The sequence below is a fragment of the Equus quagga genome, chromosome 3 (assembly GCF_021613505.1).
Source record: "Equus quagga isolate Etosha38 chromosome 3, UCLA_HA_Equagga_1.0, whole genome shotgun sequence".
Taxonomy (NCBI): domain Eukaryota; kingdom Metazoa; phylum Chordata; class Mammalia; order Perissodactyla; family Equidae; genus Equus; species Equus quagga.
The window spans coordinates 122,491,316-122,504,408 of NC_060269.1; the positions used below are offsets into that span (position 1 = coordinate 122,491,316).

At 43.2% G+C, this 13,093-nt stretch overlaps 1 protein-coding gene across 7 annotated transcripts in view; it reads left to right on the forward strand.

The window, feature by feature from the left end:
* LOC124237137 (amyloid beta precursor protein binding family B member 2) overlaps window positions 1-13,093 on the forward strand; it is a 368,014-nt gene that overhangs the window by 3,657 nt on the left and 351,264 nt on the right. The gene's annotated exons all lie outside the window — the stretch shown is intronic.

Consider the following 13,093-nt stretch of genomic DNA (forward strand, 5'->3'; position numbering starts at 1 on the left):
GATGCAGCCATTTGAGGAGGGGGACTTCTTTTAGAGCACTTAGATGAAGCTGATTTTGTGTTTCACTAAGTCTAGCCTGTCCTGCTTTGTCAAATTTTTTGGTGGATTCCTACCTCCCTTTAGTTTTTATTTGTCAAAGAATGGTTGTCATAAAATTAGCTCTTTGTGGCCCTGCCAAGTCTAGGTAGGAGATAAAATGATCAGGTTTGCGTAAAGCACATTAGACATTTGAAACCATCTGCTGATGTCACATAGCATCTTCTGAGGGGAGACGCTGCTCTTGAGCAGACAGGCAGTCTGAGAAAGGAGTCTCCACCAGGGCCGCAGAGGTGGTGTTCCGTGCCTTGGTTGCTGGTGGCCACCTGCGTGAGTTTTGGCAAGCCTTTCCCATGTCCCTGTCCTCTCTCTTCAGCCCTTGATCAGAAATGCAGCCTCTGGTCTCTGGAATAAAATTATCATTTCATGTTAACACCATCGCTGTACTGGGCAGGTGCCCTTGGTCAGCCGCTGTAGTAGCAGGAGTGACGGCCGTTGAAAGGTGCCTCCTCATCGTTGGCAAGATCATGACCTTTTTTTTTTTGGCAAGCTATGATGATGGGGCAGAGAGCAAAGGAAAGCGATCCCTTTTGGTGTTTTTAGTGCACTTTGCTTTCAAGATGCTCACAAAACTTGGCCTCATTAACCTTTAAGTGACACAGGTGAGGAGAAGCCTGAGTTGTTATCTGTATTTAAATAATTGATAACAAATGGACTGTGAGTCTGTGCTTGTGTTCATCACCAGGGCTCCAGGGCTGCTGGGCCTCTGCTAGGCATGGGCAGTAGCTCCAAAGCTGAGATGAGAGCTGTAAGAGAGGAAGGGAGGGCATAGAGGGGAGAAAGTCAAGTCATCACGACTTGACGAGAGGTAAGAAGCCTGCATGGGTTTAAAGGTATTAGAGGCCTTTGGGTGCAGACATACGTGAGTGAAACACTCGCTTTCTACAGAATCTCATTCCCATAATATGTGAAGCTTACCTGTCTTCCAAGCATTGAACAAATGCTAGGACAGGCATTACTGTTATAATCAGGAAAAAAGTCCCAAGGTATAATCCGTTGGTATATAAAATATCCAGATTCATGTGGACAAAGATGAGAAGAGAACATGGAAAAAATGAATAGTATGGAATTATGGATTAATGTTTTTCTTTACTGTTTGTTAATGATTCGACGGTGGATATAAATAAAGTGAACCATTCTGTCCTTTGCCTCTTGTGGAAATCTTGTCTGCTAGGTGACAGCTGAGGTTTCTGAAGGGTGCCTCCACTGGAAATCATGCTTCATGGGTGCTTAGAGCCTGAGGAACAGTGTTTTGCTTTTTTCCTTTTACAGTTGACTAAAAAGATTGCCGTTTGGAACTGAGCTGGGAGACGTGTGTGCTTAGGGGGCCGAGGTCGGGGAGAGAGCTCCAGAGAGTGGAGGGAGAGGCCGTCGTGGAAGAAGGAAGATGTGACATTACAGGTGGTGTGGAATGTATCATTTACACACTCACTGCCCCATGAACCAGAGCGTTTCCACACAATTTCAAAGTAACCGAGTGTCTACTACTTAGATCCAAAGCACAGTGCTAGACCTGCAGGCCACTGTTTATTGGCGATATTTTTGCTGCCTTTATTCACTACATCATCATCATTATCACTTTGATATTTCCTAAGTGTGTTCAAGTTAGAAGATGTGTCCTCTTCTCTGAGATTATACCCCTCCAAGGTGGGATAAGATTTCTTTAATGAATTGATGAGAATATTTTTATTTGGCAGCTTAATAGTCCATGAAATTGATAAGTCTGGGAATCCAGGCATGGGATGTAGAGAGCCCTGCCCTCAGGATCCAGCTGAATGATGGCAGCCAGGCCACACTGGAGCTTGTGGGTGGGCTGATGGGGCCTCTGGGCCTGCCGGGAATGGAGAGTCACTGGTACAGACCCAAGGTCCTGGGAGCGGGGAAGAAGCTAATTTTGGAAGTGCTCTGGGAAACAGCAAGTATTTTTGAATTATAGCCTAAGAATGACAAGGAAAGTGCCAAGATGAAAGATGAGGGTCTGAGAGAGCAGAAAGGACAAGTGATCAAAATGTGAATTTTAGCTGGCAAGACCTCAAAATGACAGGTCTTAGTGTTTGTTTCTTTGTGTGCAGGCCTCTTTCTGCCCAGACAGCACGCTTTAGCAATTTGGGGTTGGTGATTTTAGGAAATGCTAATGGAGTCGAGGTCATAGAACCAAGAATTGTGTAATAGCCAGCTCGGTTTGGACGGCTGCAGTATCATGCCCTCTAGGGCGAGCCTTGATGAATCACTAGAGGAAACTTAAGAATAATTTGCTCGTGGAATTGATATTATTCACCTTTGGTTTTAGTTGCTGTTGGGGGTTTGGAGGAGAGTAAAAAAAAAAACTAAATTGTTTCTGAGTTTTAAGTAGTAGGTTAAGAAAATAAATAATGTATTTTCAGATAATACTTTAAAAATCTGTGCTTAGTAATATTTGGATCTCACTGGTCGTAATAATAATGTATTATAATGTTATTGGAGTGGAGCTTTTCCTTTGTGCTGAGAGCTTCATAGCTGTTACCCTATTTCGTTCTTACCAAACACTGTGGTCCTGTCCCCATTTCAGAGAGAGGGAAACTGAGGTCCTTTTCACTGAAGGCTGCACAGTGAACAATGATGCTTGCCTTGGAACTGTAGTCAGTACGGAGGAGTCCATGGGTTGCTGAGGAGCTGACAGGATGAAGAAATGACATTTATTAATTGGGGGCCAACTCTGTTCCTGGTGCTATACAGGAAACATTTCATTGAGTCTTTTGGGGTACCTCCTTATTTCCCCTTTTGTAGATGAGGAAAGTAGGGCTCAGAAAAGTGTAAGGACTTGCCCAGGCCCTAAACAAAGCCCATGTTCTTCTTTGCATCACACCGTGAAACCTTCCTAAATTCAGCATTTGGGGAAAAGGTGAAAATTTCACCTTTCATCCATTTTCCAAATGGATGTTAACCTAAATGCGTATTTTGTGGTGGAATGGTTTCCTCCCAATTATGGCCCCAATGTGCATTTCTTTGATCCAAACACAAATTGAGTTGTAGGAAAATCCAAATATAATTTCTAAATATGTCTGAAACTAGGGATTGCTGTGTTGACTCTCTCTGGGCAGATTCTAGTCTAGAATGTTTCTTTTGTAAGTAAAATACACGGCATTCTGATTTCTTGTCGCGTGCCGATCAGGAGGCAATGTTGGGATGACAGAGGCTTCTAACGACTGGGAAAAGGACAGGTGAGGATTTCAGGGCTTCTCCAGCAGCCCTGTGGCTGACTTGAGACTCCTGGCTGCTAGAGTGGTGGGTCTGGAGAGAGGTCCCCAGCACCCTGGATGATGGTGCCTCTCCCTGGGAGCATCCTGCATGCTCCTGGGTGCTGGCTCTGTAATTACTTTCAGATCTTCATTTAGTTTCCCAAGAAGACTTTTGTCTTGGTCAAGAGAGTCCGTGGACTCGCCACATGGAGTATCCTGATTTGCTGGTAGTACTGTTTCTCAGTGGAAGTGTATAAATTAGAATTTCCTGAGCATGAGTTAGGTTTCTCAAATCAATTCATTCGTGAGTGAACTAATACAACTGAAATGTCTGAACGTAACTGAGGCATGGTGGACTCACAGTGAACTCAGGGGTGTATAGATACTTCGGGAAGCACTGACTCAACCTCACATACTTCTAATGATCTGATCAGAACCTCTTAATAAGAACCAAGTTTTATTTATTTATACCTTTTCCGGATCCCTGATGAAAGCCGACATGCATTCATTTGGTGACACCCAGAAACCTCAGCTGCATTTGTTCTTGCCCTTGTTCAGCAAATGTTTATTGTGCATATACTTTGTGCCAAGCCCTGTGTGAAGTTCTGGAAGACAGAGAGCAATGTACCAGAGTGTCGGTTATAAGGGGCTGCCGTGGAGGCATGTGTGTGAGGTTCTGAGAGAGGGCTGCGAGGGAGGACTGTCCGCACTCTGCTGGAGTACAGAGGCTTCACAGGATAGGAGATGTGGCAGGGACTCCTTGTGTAAACCCCTGCTACAGAGAACCCCTCAGCCGTCTCTTTTTCCGTTTGTTCTTCACTCAAATAGAACTGTTGTAGCCTGTTTCTTCTACCCAACACCTAGGATTTGCCACCCCTTCCATAAGGGACCTACAGATATGGCCTTTCAACTCTCTGTCGCAGTGGTTCTCAAGAGGAGCAGTTTTGCCCTCCAGGGAACATTTGGCAATATCTGGAGACATTTTTGATTGTCTTGACCGTGGAAGGAATGCTCTTGGCATCTGGTGTGGAGGATGCTGATAAACATCTGACAGCGTAGGCATAGGACAGCCCTCTGGATAGGTAGTAGGGATTTGGTGCTTAAGAACCAAACTCTTAGATTCCATACTGCTCTGCAATTTAACAGCCATATGACTGCAGACAACAGAGTTATGCTTGGACCGCAGAATTCACGGTACTTCAGATTCCTCATCTGTAAATAGGCATACCAGTGGTACCTATATAATATGGTTGTTATGAGGATGTCAGGAGTTAATATATGATAGGTGAACAATACTTGGCATGGAGTAAGATCTTAACTGTTATCATTATTTCAAATTTTAAGCAAAAACTTTAACTTTTGACTCTAAAGACCTTGGCGTTTGGAGAATCCAGGGCAGCTGAGTTTGTGGGACCACCTCTCAGTATGCTTTGGTGGAAGAATTTGCCCTTGATTTTGTTTCTCTGGTTCCCTTTAGTCCATGGGTTTTATTTTCCAGTTTCTACCTCCTGATTCTAGGACTGTCCATAGCTTTGCCTTTCATCCTATTTTTCCCAGGGACCCATATTTATGCCCTTAATGAACCTTCCCCTAGAGGACTGAGAAATATATTTATGATTTTCCTTCGCTCTGGCTATTTTGGGAATGGTGAGAAAATGGGAAGCAGGTCAGGGGAGATGTTGCCTCACTTCCTGATTGTCACAGTTCCCTTCTCTCTCAAATTCTGTGCAGGATTGAGAGGCAGGTGGTAGTGCCTGCTTTGTAACTCTTCCCTCTACGCCCACCAGTTCTACCCCCAAGTTAGGTGCCTGCTCTTTCCAAAATACCCTGCAATTGGGTCACATTATGTGCCTGCTTGAAATCATTTCTAAAAATCAAAGCAAAGACGTAGACTGTCAGAAGGATTTGAAATGTCTCTGTCCTCTACTTTGAGGCTTTGCAGAATTGTTCTGAAAACAAAAGAAAGCAAATTTATCTCAATTTCGTCGCAGTCTCTCTTCGCCTAGAACTGTGTCTTACTTTCACTTGCAAAAGTGCTCAAACCATGGTCCTTTCTGACTTTCCGCAGGAAGATGAACTCGCGGACTTCACTCAACAGATCAAGTTTACCGTTGAATGTTCGTAACGTAATTGACTTGACGCTTTTCATTCAGTGTTTTGAATGATATCAACAGACTAGAGAAAAATTAAAAAAGTTTAGTTGTTAAAAGCTTTCTAATTCCTTCCCCCTGACATGGTCATCTCTCCCTTGAATGAGAGCAGTGGCCTCTCAGTGGCCTCCTGGCTTGTCCAGCTCCATTCATTCAGTTTGGCTTCCCAAGCATTGGGCGCTGTTCCAAATGCTGCACTTGGAAACTGACCAGGATAGAAACTGACCAGGGTGGCCACTGCCTCTGCCTGCTGGAAGCTCTCAGTCTTTAGGGAAAGACTGACAACTAAAGAACTAAGTATGATAAAGTGTGGTGTGTGCTAACCAGGAGGAGAAGGACTCAGTGCATCCCAGACCAGCACCTACCCTGGTTGGGTGTGTGAGGCAAGGCTTCCCAGGGAAGAGATGCTCAATCTGTCCCACAGTGTACCTGGCACTTCCATCTCTGAAGCTGTGAAAGGCGCCACTGACTCTCTAGCTCCCACTTGGAGCCTTGTCCGTTTCTGATAGTGTGCCTCTGCTTTCCTGCCCACCACTATTGTCTCTCACCTAGGAGTCTGCAGCTGCCTTCTCTGTGGCCTCTCTCTGTTCTCTAGACTGCCTCCAAGGGGATCTTCTGAAATCTTCTGCAGGTCTGGGCATGTCCATCCCAAACCTTCAGGGGCTCCTCACTGCGATCAGGATGAAGTTCCAGCTCCTTGGTGCCACACCTGACACTCTTCATGATCTGCTGTGCTCTCTGTCTCATGCTCTGAGCTTCAGCCACACTGTTCTTACAACATACAGAGTTTTCTCTGGCCTTGGGGTTTTATCCTCTGTTCCTGTTGCCTGCAGCCATCCTTATTGTCTGTCTGTTCTTTACCTGCTTGACTTTTGTTCCTCCTTCGGGAAGTAGCTTAGTCATCATCCACCTCAGTGTACGTCAGAGCGACCTGAGGGCTTGTTAAAACACATGTGGCTGGCCCCACGCTCAGAGTTTCTGATTCCAGAGGTCTGTGGCTGGCCTGATGAAAGTTTGCACTTCTCACAATTTCCCAGGTGATGTTGATGCTGCTGGTCTGGGGACCATAGTTGGAAGACCCCTGGGGCCCATGATCACCCAGGACAGGGCAGCTGGTCCTCCTTGTTCCCACCCGAGCTCCGCACACCTGCTCACTCATGCCTTTGTTGTCACACTGCCTGGCCACTCTGTTTCCCTGGCTTCTCCTCTGGTCTGTAAGCCCTTGAAGGACAGTACTGTTGCTTCTTGGTCTCTGTGCTCCTAGTGCTTAGAAATTCCTGGGTGCTGTATAAACATTTGTCAAAGAATGAAGATATGAATGAAAAAGAATCTTATCATTGGAGGCTTTAGTAAATATGCCCCAGGGCATTTTCAGCAGCTAGTTTTTCTGAAAGTTTTTCTCTAGTTATGATAGTATAGGCTTATAGCATGATGAGGTCAATATGAGTTTGCTTAACATTGTCGTTTTGTGTCCAAATTCTGGAAAGGTCTAGGGGAGTGGCTCACTTTAAACCTATTATTGTTTCAAAAATATGTAGTTTTCTCATAGCGGCTCAGTATGAGAGTATGTGTCCAAAGGAAATGCAGCTCTCATTTAATTTAGCAACCATAGCATAATCATGGCCTCTTTATTTGAAATAATAAATCACATTGAACTATAATTAAATGTAACCAGATGTCTGAGTAATCATTGCTTCAAGCCAGAGGAAGGGATAGCTAGACTACTTTATTTACTTAGTCAGTCTGCAAATGTTTCTTGAGCACCTACTGTGTGCCGGTAGGCCCTAGGATGTGGCAATGGGTAAAACGCTCACTGCTGTCTCTGTGGGAGGTGCATTGAAGACAACAGAGATGTGTGACGTGATGCAGAGTGCCTCGTGGGCTCCTTTAGATCGAGTGGTCTGAGTAGGTGACTGTTAAGCTGTGTGCTGTGTGGCAGTGAGTGATGGCCGTGTCAAGATCATGACATGGAGAGGAGCAACCTCAGGCCAAGAGAATGGTGCAGAGGGCCTCACTTTAAGACGTCTCTTCAAGGAGCCTTAATCCCCCTGTAGTCCTGAAGACTGGACTGATGTCACCTTACTGTGCTGTCTGCTTCTCCAGGCCTCAGCTCTAACCTTGCTTCCACGGCCTCTAATGTGATGCTTCCCAAAGTGTGTTCACTAAAACCCAGGTGACTGGAAGTACATTGTGAATAAAGGTTTCTGCTGTCAAGTTCATCTTCTCTCCCCATTAACATATTGGAGAAGTCCTCCAGAAAAAAATCTTCATTTAATCCAGTGTTTGCCTGTGGGTCCATTTTGTACAGTCTCCTGTGAACTAGTGTTTTTTGGTGCACATCTTGACACCAGCTCTAAAGGTGCTGCTTTGTGTACCCCTAACGGCTGTTTGACGTGATACGGACTTCTCTCTACCCTCCACCTTCCGCTCACCCTTCAGTGGCTGGCTGGTCGTCATAGTGGACTTGCAGGATCTTTGTCGGAAATAGGATTTTTCAGGTTGGTTTTCCTCATGCTTTGTGCCCAGTTGATCAGTCTCACTGACTTGTGTCCAAAGAGAAACAACATTTAGAGTCCCAGAGATCATTGCTCGTCTGCTGCATTCAGGGAGGAGCTGGCTGTAATGTCATGTGGGACTCAAGCCGTTTCTGCACATGTCTCAGTTAATTTAATGGAGAGTGGTTTTTGACTTGAATTGTTCAAACTATGACTTCATCCTATCTTCTTTTGGATATATAGACATTTCCTTGGATGTCCATTGCCTAAGTGGAAGTAGGGAAAGAGGAGTAAGACCTGTTGGAGTTACTAAGGGTGAGCATTGGGTATGGGAAAAATAAACTTGGGGTTGGACTTGGTTAACATTATACTGGTTTTTTGCTGACATTTTGGAATCTTAATCTCAACTTAAAAATACTGGCTTTTAGATTTCTCTTTTTTTTTTTTTTTGAGGCAGATTAGCCCTAAGCTAACATCTGCCAATCCTCCTCTTTTTGTTGAGGAAGACTGGCCCTGAGCTAACATCCGTGCCCATCTTCCTCTACTTTATACGTGGGACGCCTACCACAGCATGGCTTGCCAAGCGGTGCCCTGTCTGCACCCGGGATCCGAACCAGCGAACCCCAGGCTGCTGAAGTGGAACATGCGAACTTAACCGCTGTGCCACCTGGCCGGCCCCTAGATTTCCTTTTGGTTGAGGTATGTTTAGTTTTGGTCCTTCCTGAAGTAAGAGTGGATGGACTGGGTCTGTCTTTTTGAAGTTTTGTTCTCTGATAATCTTTATGGTTCTGATTTGGCACAGCAACTGGGGAAAGGGACACGGTGGGGCAAGCTTACTGAAAATTTTCATTTGAGGGAGAGCCCAGGATGAGTCTTTTTGAAAAGAATATTTGTGTAGAGAGAATAATTCAGAGTAAAAGAGCATTTGGCTCACTTGTCTGGGATGGGAGGCAGCCCCTGTCCTGTGCTGCTGATTTTTTATGCTTGGGGCAATTTCCAGAAAGATGCACTGGGGCTTAACTGAAAAGAGGATTAGAAGAAGCTGCAGATATAGATGGAACAGCCCCAGAAACAGTCCACCCAGGCAGAGAACCAGGCCTGGAGCACTAAAGAGAAATAGGGCTTGGCGTTCCTGGGGGTTCCTTCTAGAAGGTTCCGGGAACTGAGACTTTGAATTTGGAATGATTGGTCCTTTTGGGTCCTCCTTGTTGGGGTACTTTTTTCTTGGCATTTGTCCTCTCCCTACATGAGACAGGAAATTTAGTATGAACAGTGGGTATATTGGATGCCATTACTGTGAACAGGATCTCTGTGTCTTTGATCCTCTAGTGTCCCAAAATTCAGGAGGAAAAACTCCCACATTCAAATTAAATGTTTTCCAATGATTTGAGCAGAAAATATATGAGCAGTGGTGCTATGAAAGTAACACTCGCTGCTCTTATTTATGAGACTTAGCAATTGGGTCAGTGTTGTTTTCTAAAACTGTCTTTTTTCCAGGACTTGAAGTTATTTCTACTAAAATAAATAAAGGAAGTCTTGCATTCCATCAACTTGTGTGTAATTGTCTCCCGATCAAAGTCATCTCCTGCTGACTTCAGTTTTATTTCATCTTAAATCATTTTCCTTTACTGGTATTAGATCCTGCTGTTATGTGTGTATTTTACAAGCTGCAAGTGGAAATAAGAAACAAAAATAAGGTGTGGAGTTTTGTTGAATTTTATCTTTTTCCTCCCTTAGTTCTGAGAACATGCGGATTTCAAGAAAAGCCAATAAAAAAAACTGGGGAAAATGTTGATTTGTGGCATTATTGTCCTTATTTCCTGTAAAGAAAACAGGATTTTCATTAGATGCTGTTGTGCTGTTTTCCATTGAGAAAGATAATAGTGGGATGGATGGCTGCATTCGGAGTTTATATGCATTTATGCTTAACATTTAAATGATTTTTGTATGAACATTTGTGAAAGTGTCTTCTTTCTGCAGCACCTACTATTAAACAATGTGATACTGTCTTGCCAAGAACAATTGCCTTGTATCAGAGTGAAACTTCAGGCAAATTTAACTTATTTCTACCATAGGAGAGCTCAGTGGATACAAGTTTTCATGAAAGCACGTTTATTTTTCCTTAGTGCTGACTTTGAAAGTGGATTTTTGAAATCCTTGGAGGTATATCATTTTGATAGATGGTTAAGTGAAAGGAATATATTCAATGTGATGTAATTATGAAGATTTCATTCGCATAAAGCAAAAGATTATGAGAGAATGAGTAGAAATGAAAATGATGTGGTTCTGTGGTGGGATTGTGGATGATTTTGTTGGCTTTCTCTCTCTTCTTCCTCCCTAAGCATGCTTAGCATATTTATATCCTTTTAGCAATGAGTAAAAGGGGAAAATAATTCTCACGTGTTCTTTTTAAATTCTTCTAAATGATGTGCATTTCAGGGGTATCTCTTCAAGGCGACTGACTGGGAACAAAAGAGAACTGGCATTATGCTTAGTAAAATAAGCCAGTCACGGAAGGACAAATGTTGTATGAATGTACTTATATGCGGTACTTAGAGAAGTCAGATTTGTGGAGACAGAAAGTAGAAAGGTGGTTGCCAGGGGGTAGGGGAAGTGGGGAGTTATTGTTTAATGGGTCCAGAGTGTCAGGGAAGAAGAAAAAGTTCTGGAGATGGATGGTGGTGATGGTTGCATGACAGAATAAGTGTACTTAATGTCACAGAACTGTACACCTAAACATGGTTAAAATGGTAAATGTTGTTATGTATATTTTACCACAATAAAAAAAAATATTTAACCTAAAAAGAAAAGGAAAAGAGAGAGAACTGGTCCTGTGTCCTCACCAGCCCAGGTTCTGTGACCCAAGGAGTCTTGTTATTGTCAATTTGGAACCTGAAGGAGGAATTAATTTGTGTTAGACTGAAGCTCTTCCCATTGTGTTCTAACCTCTGTGCAATCTGCCACTGGGGCTGAAGCTTTGAGGGGTGAGGAGTACGCAGACCCCAAGAGTTGGGGAGGCTATAGGTGCCGCTCACCTGAACCTAATACTAAGCTCCTGTCTTTTCCAAAGCTTGCTTTTGTGTGAAATTAACACTTATCTGGACAAGTTTGAAGTTGTGAATTGGGTATGCTCTGTGTGGGGCGTGTGTTTGGTTGTGTCTATTACTGACTTCTACCTTGGAGATGAATTGATTAAGTAAAATTAAATCCTCATTGAGCTGATCTCCAAAACTGTGGCACCCTTTGCATTTATTCTGTTGAGTGTACCCTTGAAGCCAGGCAACTAGGTGGCCTAACCTTTTCCTCTGCCTGGTCCATGTCATTCTAAAGAGAGCGTAGACTATACATCTAAGCAGAGCCAAGTTTAAATTCAGGCCTTGCCCTGGGATGGGTGGATGTAGGTGGGTGCCCTGTCTGAGCCACATTTTCTCTATCTGTAAAATACTAGAACGATACCTACCTGGCTGGGAGGGTCTACTGTGATAACATGTGAAAATGTGTGATATAAAGTGATCAAGATATTTACTTTCTTGATCTCCTGTTGTCAAAACGGTCAGTAGATTGACCAGGCATTCAAGATTAACTCTACGTTGGGTGTTGTGCTATAGAGGATAGTCCTTGATCAAAAACTTAAATAGTGTTTAGGATTAAAATATTTAAAAGACCGTTCTTTTAAAAAAGGCCGATGGGGGGATATTTGTAATTGGTAGTAGGTTTTTAATGCTTTATTTTCAACTGCATGGTCTTGGATTTTATTGTTACCTCCCCCCTCCCCTTTTATCGTCTTCAGAGAATGTGGATGACAGTCCCTCAGTGTGTTTGATGCCCCATATCGTTGGATAGGCTTGGAAGACCTATGGATTGGGATTCTATCCTGGGTCATCTCTGTCAGTGCGGGGACCCTAACAAGTTACCTCCTTTTCCTCACCTGTAGGAGGATCCTATAGAAATTATAAGGGTTAATGTTTATTGAGCTGGTACTCTGAGACAACAGTCACTGTGACAAACGTCTTATGGGGAGGCTATCATGTGGCCCCATACCTCTATGAAGTAGCTGCTGTGATTATCCTCAAATACAGGTGGGGAAGCTGAGGCTCACCAAGGTTGTCCCAGGGCACAGAGCTAGAGCAGGTCATGATAGGCTGAATATAGATTGTGAGGACAGACCTTGGTGTAGGGGACGCATTCAGTAAGTGTGAATGCAGGAGCATGTGCACACACACACACACACACACACATACATACACATTCTCTCTCTCTCTCTTTCTTAAATTAGTATTTCCCTAAGACACAAGAGCTACTAGATTGCAGAATGGGGACTTCCTCAGGAGAGTTGAGTGTCTAAGGACCAACCAGTGTGAGAAAGCTCAGTCAGAAGCACAAACTGTATTTGGTTGTAATTTTAGCTGCTTTGCATTTTTTTCTAATTGCTTTTTTAAACAAAGAAAATTTCTACACTCTCTGTAGGGTGATATATGCTTTTAAAGGATGTAAACTAGGGCTGTGATGTTTTTCTTTGGGAAGAAGTCAGTTATTTCTCTCATCATTGAGCATTCTGTTCTGAGAATGCCCTCAGTATAATTACAGAGGATAAGCCCCAGCCGCCAGGGGTGAACAACTGGCGGTCTCGAAATACTCTGTAAATATATTAGTCTGAAAATTGCATTTTAATGTGGTGTACTAGTAAAGTAGAATTTTACTTGCTAAATTAGTCCATGTTAATAATGGTCTTTTTCTAGAGGAAGGCTGTTACTTTTTTTTTTTTTGTATAGGTGGTTCATTTCTTCCAAAATAATTGAACTATCCTTTGGATTAACCTGTTAGTACTTCCACTTCTATTAAGAAAGCAGATTGAATTTCAGGTCAAGAATTTGATTTTAGGAAATATTTTCCCTACAATGTTTGCTTTGCCTAGCTTTGGCCCAGAGTGCTAACTTAAATGCTATATTTTGATATTTAAAATGAGTTGAGGCAATTTTGGGGGCCCTTTTCCCTGTCTAGGAGATGCTAGCAAAATATATTAATTTAATTAGTTATCAGTGATGTCATCCAGGAAAACCATTTCAAAGAATAATTCCTGAGCTGTGGATTGGTTCACAATATTCATGCCACAGAATTTTCCCAAGTCTGTTTA